A 7578-nucleotide genomic window follows, 5' to 3' on the forward strand; every position below is an offset into this window, starting at 1 on the left:
AAAGAAATCATTATCAAGAGGTGAACAAATAATAAGATACAGTTCATTTGGGGGGAAATGAAATTATAAAAAATATACTAAAATTAGATAATTCTCTTGGAGAAAAATTCTAAAGAGAAGTGCTTTCCAGTGCTTCATTGAAAATTAAGGATTCATTGGTTAGTTCATATGCTTTCTTATCCTTTGTTACCGAAAAAGACCAAAGTGATATCATTATGTTATAGTGTGTCTAATTGTGGCGGATCAAATCAGTACAAACTCAGAATGCTCTACCACAGACTGTGCCCAAATAGTCCAATTGAACCCTGTGGTGTTTACTTTAAACTTATGTATGTCATGTTTCCTTTAAACTACTTCAATTCTGCCTTCTTCATAGAGAGCAGCACACTCTCTGATGAGGGCACACCATACTGACAGGTCCTGTGTCAGTGTCTCCCATGCTGCATCATCAACTCTAAAGTTTTAAAGAGAGACCTTTGGCACGTCTCAGTATAATTTCTTCTGATCCCCTTATGAGCTTTTTCCATATGTGAGTTCTCCACAAAATAGTCTCCAGATCATCAATGTTGTACTCTCTGTAGTAATTCTGGAATGCTAGGCAGTTTGACTCAAGAAAGGATCTCAGTGTCTGGGATCTTCTCCTGCCAGGTTATCTTCAGAATCTTTAAATGGAAGCAATTCAGTTTCTTGGCCTGGCACTGGTAGATTGCTGAGGTTTCACTGGCATACAACAATGAGGTGAGCACAGCAGCTCTGTAGCCCTTGTCAGTCTAATAACTCTTTACCTCTTTTCCATACCTTCTTTTGGAGCCTTCCAAATACTGATCTAGTTCTGGCAATACATGTATCAACCTCATTATCAATATGTACCTCCCTGGAAAGGTAAGTGAACTTGTTCACAGAATTCAAAACCTCTCCATTTTCTGTAATCGATGGCTCCACTTATGGATGGTGTTGTGCTGGCCAATGCAGCACCTATTTTTCTTGGTGCTGTTAGGCCAAAATTAACACAAACAGAAGAGAATCTATACATAGCTTGTGGCATCTTGACTTCAGAGGCTGCATTGAGAGTCCAATCATCTGCAAATAGAAGATCATGCACCACCACTCCCTTCACTATGGTTTTGGTTTCTAGCCTTTTCAGGGTGAAGAATTTACCATCAGTGTGGTAGTTGACCTTGAGGCCATGATCATCCTCAGGGAAGGCATTTGATAACATGGTAGCCTGGGAGCAAGGATACAGTGTTGTTTCATGCCTTTGGTGACTGGGAAATCATACAGCATCATCCATTAGTCAGAACCCAAGTTCTATTTCTTGGAAGGAATGCTATCACTAGTCCCAAAAGGAAGAGATAAGTGATGGTAACTGATAAATAAAATTGAAATGTAAAGATAAAATAGAATTGTGGGTCATAAGATCAGCATTTTCTATTATCTATCCATCTATCCAACTATCCATATATTTATTATTTTAAATGTTTGAGGGACATAGTTTCTAGGCAATTAATAATTTGATTAATGATACTAGCATTTTATTAATAAAAAAATTCAGTGGCATTCTCAAATGCAAAAAAAACCCTCACAGAACCCATTCAATACTTATATACCTTTGGAAAGATGGGTATTAATCAACTTTGACTAACAATTTGTAAGGAAATTAATATTATAATGGAGGACTGGGCTGTAGTCCAATGAGGTTTTTGGAATATATGACTCTGAACCTCCAAATTTTTCTCAGAGAGATTCATCAATTTCCATATCATAGTCTGACAAAAGAGAGAATCCACATGCCTCTTGATTGTCTGACTAAATACAATGAACTGGAATCCATTCATTTGCCTAAATATAAGAGTTTTTTAAACTTTCTTTGATTATATCAGAGGTTGGACAAGGCTTTGTCTAATATTTCTGATACTGGATAATATATGGATAAGGAAGGGAAAAGGGGGTTGACATGGGTCTTAATCAAATAATTAGTTATTAAACAAGAGTTTCTCTCACATTTATTAATTTATTCAGAATTTCAATAGATAACTTAATTGCAAAAAATCTGCTTCATGTTCTCATTCAACTGAGAATTTTGAAAGAGGATGATATACCAATTTGAAATTCATGTTAATGAAATCAAGAAAGAAATGAAAGAAATGAAACCTGGGAAGTGAATCTGTTTTAGGGTAAATACTATCTATTAGGATATTGTCAGGCATTATGCTAGATTCTGATGATGCAATTTCTTTTAAAAATGAAATATTTCCCGCCCTAAATATTTACTTACCCTCAAATACTTCCCTGTCCTGATTATTCTATTAAAAATATTATAATTCTAGGTATCAGAAGACCTGAGTTTCAGACAAAAATCTGAGTTTGTAATTAGCTGCATCCTTTACTTGCTGCATTACCTTGACCAACTCATTTAATCTTCTTTCACATCACTCATCTGTAAAATGGCAATAGGAACCTCTGCATTTCACAATTTATAATATTGTCTTTCTCTTGTTTGGCCATAAACTATTTCCCTCTCCAAGGACCTGACAGATAAATTTTTTTCCTTATTTCACTAATTAGTTTATTGTTTGAACCTTTATGTCTTGGCATATGGTGTGAAGTGTTGGTCTAAGTCTAGTTTTCCCAGCAGTTTTGTCAAATAGGAATTCTTATACCAGAAGCTGAAATCTTTGGGTTAACAATAGATTTCTATGATCATAAACTACTTTTGCTTTTGTATCTAAGCTACTGCATTGATTCACCACTCTTTCTTTACTATAACAGTTTGTTTCCTCCCTTTTTTTCCAATAACGTGTAAAAAATAGTTTTCAACATTGATCCCTTTGCAAGCTTTTGAATTCACTTTCCTCCTCCCCTTCTTTCCCTCCCCCCTCTAGAAGACAGCAAAAAATTTTATATAGATTGTACTAATCTATATTGTACTAATGGATATTAGGCAAGTTGTGAAAGAAAAATTAGAACTAAGAGGGGAAAATACTCATGAGAGAGAAAAAAATATAAAAAAGTTTTAAAGTGTAAATATAACATGCTCAGACTACATAGTTTTTCTTCTGAATGCAGATGGTGCCTTGCACAAGTTTCTCAGGATTGTCTTTAATCACTGAATTGCTGAGATAAGTTGCTTCCATCATTGCTGATCAATTTACAATATTGCTGTTAAATGTATGCAGTGTTTTCCCAGTTCTAGTCACTTCACTCAGGAACAGTTCTTGAGTATTTTCAGTTTTTTCCAATATTCATCCACTTATTATTTCTCACAGAAGCACAAAGATCCAACTGTAAACACCCTGGAGGATTTTGAGTGAAGGTCTGTCTCTTTGGGGGAAAAGAGGAAGGAAATTCCAGGAGACCAGAGAGTCAGAAAGACTGCAGTAAGCATTTAGCCACAGTACAGTCCAGGTCCTGACAGTTTAACAACAGCAGAGGTCCTGGCAGCCAGATAGAAAGTCATTAGGAAGAACTGCAGCCCCAAGCAAAGTCTGAACCTTGAGAACAACAGGATAAAAGACAGAATTGGGTTGGGAACAAATCTCTGTTAAATCAGAACCTGGACATAAAAGGGGGGGGGGGGGAAACTCTACAAAGGCAAGACCTGCACTGCATAGACAATATCTTGACCAACAACAAGTCAGAACAAATTAATAATAAATATTTACAAAATATAAACTGTGGAGCAGGAAGGTTGCACAGTAGATAGAGCACCAGCCGTGGAATCAGGAGTACCTGAGTTCAAATCCGGATATTTAATAATTACCTAATTGTCTGACCTTGGGCAAGCCACTTAATCCCATTTGCTTTGCAAAAAATCTAAAAAAAAAATATAAACTGCCCAGAATAGGAAATAAATAATTTAAATAAACCCACTTCGGAAAAAGAAATTGAGGGAACTATCAGTAAACTCCTTAAGAAAAAGTTTCCAGATCCAGAAGGATTTACAAGTGAATTCTACCAAACATTTAAGTAACAATTATTTGTTTTTCGATATAAACAATCTAAAAACATAGGAGATGAAGGATTTCTGCCAAATTTCTTTAATGACACCAACATGGTACTGATACCTAAACCAGGAAGAACCAAAATAGATAAAGAAATCATAGACTGATCTCCCTAATCAAAATTGATCCAAATATGTTAAATAAAATTTTAGCAATGAGACTATAGCGAGTTATTACTAGGATAACACACCAAGATCAGGTTGAATTTATACCAGGCAGGAAAGGATGGTTCAACATTAGAAAAAACTCTCAACATAATTAAACATATTAATAGCAAAACCAACTGAAATCATATAATTATCTCAATAGATGCTGAAAAAGTCTTTGATAAAAATATACCATCTTTACCTATTAAAAACACAAGAATGTTTAGGAATAAATGGAGTTTTCCTTAAAATAATAAATAGTATCTATCCAAAACATCAGCAAATACTACATGTAACAGGAATAAATGGAGCATTTCCAATAAAATCATGAGCCCATTATCACCATTACTATTCAATGTAGTATCAGCAATGCTAGCAGTAGCAAGAGAAGGAAAAACAAATTGACAGAATCAGAATGGGCAATGAGGAAGTGAAACCTTCACTCTTTGCAGGTGATATGATGTTATATCTTAGAGAACCCAAGAAAATCATCTAAAAAACTCCTTGAAACAATTAACAAATTCACCAAAGTAGCAAGATATAAAATGAATCCACATAAATCATCAGCATTTTTATATGTGAACAACAAAGCTTCATCTGAAGCATAATATATTCTACTCCAGTCTTTTAACTTTGCTCTGTTTATCTCTCTATTTTAAATATATATTTCCTGTAAAAACACATTGTAGGATTCTGATTTTTAATACACTATGCTATCTGCTTCCATTTTATTGGAAAATTCATTCCATTTACAGTTATGATCACTAATTCTGTATTACCCTCCATTCTATCTTCTCTCCATTCATATTTTTTCCTCTCTCTCCTTTCTCTCCATCCTTCTTTACCAGTACTTAGCTTATAACTACCATCTGCATTCTATCATCCCCCTTAATTTTCTTTCCCCCTTTCCTTTTACTATCCCTGCTACCCTCCCTTCTTTCAGTACCCCCTTTCCTCCTGACCCTTTCCCCCACTAGTTTCCTGTAGGGCAAGATAAATTTCTAAACTAAACTGAGGGCATGTTATTCCCTCTTTGAGTCAACTCTGATGAAAGTAAGATTTAAGCAATTCTCATTCACTCTCTTCTTTTGCTCTACTGTAATTGATCTTTTGCACCTCTTCACATGATAAAAATTAACCCATTTTGTGTTGCCCTTTCATCCTAGTATGATATATTTTATTAATATCTTATTTTTATATCATTGCATCAAAATCAGCTTATGGCCATACTTTCTGTCTAAATATATTCCCTCTAATAGGGATATAAATCTCAAAAACTTTGGACTATCATCCTGGGATGTAACCAGTCTAATCGCAATGCATGGCATTCTTTTTCTTTTACCATGTTTACTTTTTTATGTATCTCTCCAGTCTCATGTTTTAAGATCAGATCGTCTCTTCAGCTCTGGTTTTTTCAGCAGGATAATTTCAAAGTTACCTTTTTTCATTAAATGTCCATTTTTTTTCTCATAAAATAGTAAGTTCAATTTTTCTGGATAGCTGAAATGTGAATGTAATCCAAGCTCCTTTACCATTTGGAATATCACATGCCAATTAAATTCTTCTTTAATTGATATTTCATTTTTTCCAAATGCATGTTATGGAACATTTTTCATTATTCATCTATATGCATATGTATATTTTTAAGGTACAAAATTTCCATCCACCATCCTTCCCCCCTCCCCCACAGAGGCAATCAGTCAGATAAATATTGTACATACACATTTGTGTTAAACATGTTTACACCGTAGTCATTTTTGGTATGAGGAATTAGGATTAAAGGAAAGAAGTACATAAGTGATTTTTTTTAAAGTGAATGTAGTATTCATTTGATTCTGAAGTTTTTTTGTTTTGTTTTGTTCCTTAGATCTTTAATGTTGAAGCTCAAAAGTCCAGTGTATTCCTGACTGTGGCTCCTTGGTATTTAAATTGTTTCTTTTGGGCTGCCTCAGTATTCTCTTCTTGACCTGATAATTCATTTTGGAATCTCTTTTGTTAGGTGATTGTTGGATTCTTCAATGCCTATTTTACTTACTATCTCTAGAATATCAGTAATCTTTTGCTTTATAATTTCTTGAAAGATATTGTCCAGGTTTCTTCTACTTCTTCTTCTTCTTCTTCTTCTTCTTCTTCTTCTTCTTCTTCTTCTTTCTTCTTCTTCTTTCTTCTTCTTCTTTCTTCTTCTTCTTTCTTCTTTTTTGACCACAGCTTCTAAGGTAGTATAGTAATTCTTAAATTGTCTCTTCTGGATCTATTTTCCAGATCAGGTGTTTCTCCTGTTTTTCCTTCTAATTTTTCACTCTGTTTATTTTGTTTGACTGATTCTTGACTTCACATAGAGATGTTAACTTTCAATTGTCCAATTCTAATTTTCAAGAAATTATTGTGTTCAATTAGCTTTTTTCCTCCTTTTACATTTGGCCAATTCAATTTTTAATGGACTTGTTTTCTGCAGTGAATTTTTTTGTCACTACCTTTTAATATTATTTTCTTCAGTGTATTTGTCTTTTTTTCCTTTTCCATTTGGTTGATTTTGTTTTGTTCACATTTTGTCAGTCAATTTTTTTGTCTTTCTTTTCCAAAATGTTGACTATTTTAATAATTCTTTTGAATAGCTCACATTTTTCCCCAGTTTTTCCTCCACCTCTTTTAATTAATTTTTAAAATAATTTTTGAGCTCTTTCAAGAGATCTTATTAGACTAGAGACAAATTTATCTTCCCCTCTGACACTTCACATGTAATACTTATTCTGTTTCATCATCTGAGATGGTGTTATGATCTTTCTTACTTTCATAGTAGCTTTCTAATGTCACAGATTTTTTTCTGACATTCTTATTTATTTCGAGCTCTGCGTCTGGGTCATAGGGACACTATCCCAAGCTTCTTGTGTTGGGGAAAGGACCTATTTTCAGACCTTCCAAGTTGGGAATACTAGTGGCTTATTCACCGAGCTGGGGCCATCCAGCCCAATAGTGCAGGTTGCACAGGGGATCTGAGGCAGTTATGTTATAACCCTTCTAGTTCGCCTGCTGGGTATTCCACCTGCTGAGTCAGGACTCAGGGCTCTTGGCCTCAGATTTCTGCTCCTGTCGAAGGCCTCTGCTGTGGCTCTGGGATTGGTCCCTACTTCCCCCTACTAGGCTGGTTTCTACTCTCTATGCTGGTCTCCATTCAGTCATTCTCCCTCCAACCTAGCAAGACAGAGTCTTTCTGAAGTGCTTCCCAGTTATCTTAAGCTGAAAAATGCTCCACTATGTTCTTTTCTGAGTTCTGTCACTCCAGGATTCATTTAGAGGTTTTAATAATGTTGTTACTCAGGGAATCTCCAACATCTTGGCTTCATTCCTGAGGCAGAGTATTTTCACCAAAATGGTGAAGAGGTAGATGAAGTTATGTACCTTCAAGTGAAACAAATATGATTCAACAAATC

This window comes from Macrotis lagotis, chromosome 3 (assembly GCF_037893015.1).
Source record: "Macrotis lagotis isolate mMagLag1 chromosome 3, bilby.v1.9.chrom.fasta, whole genome shotgun sequence".
Taxonomy (NCBI): domain Eukaryota; kingdom Metazoa; phylum Chordata; class Mammalia; order Peramelemorphia; family Peramelidae; genus Macrotis; species Macrotis lagotis.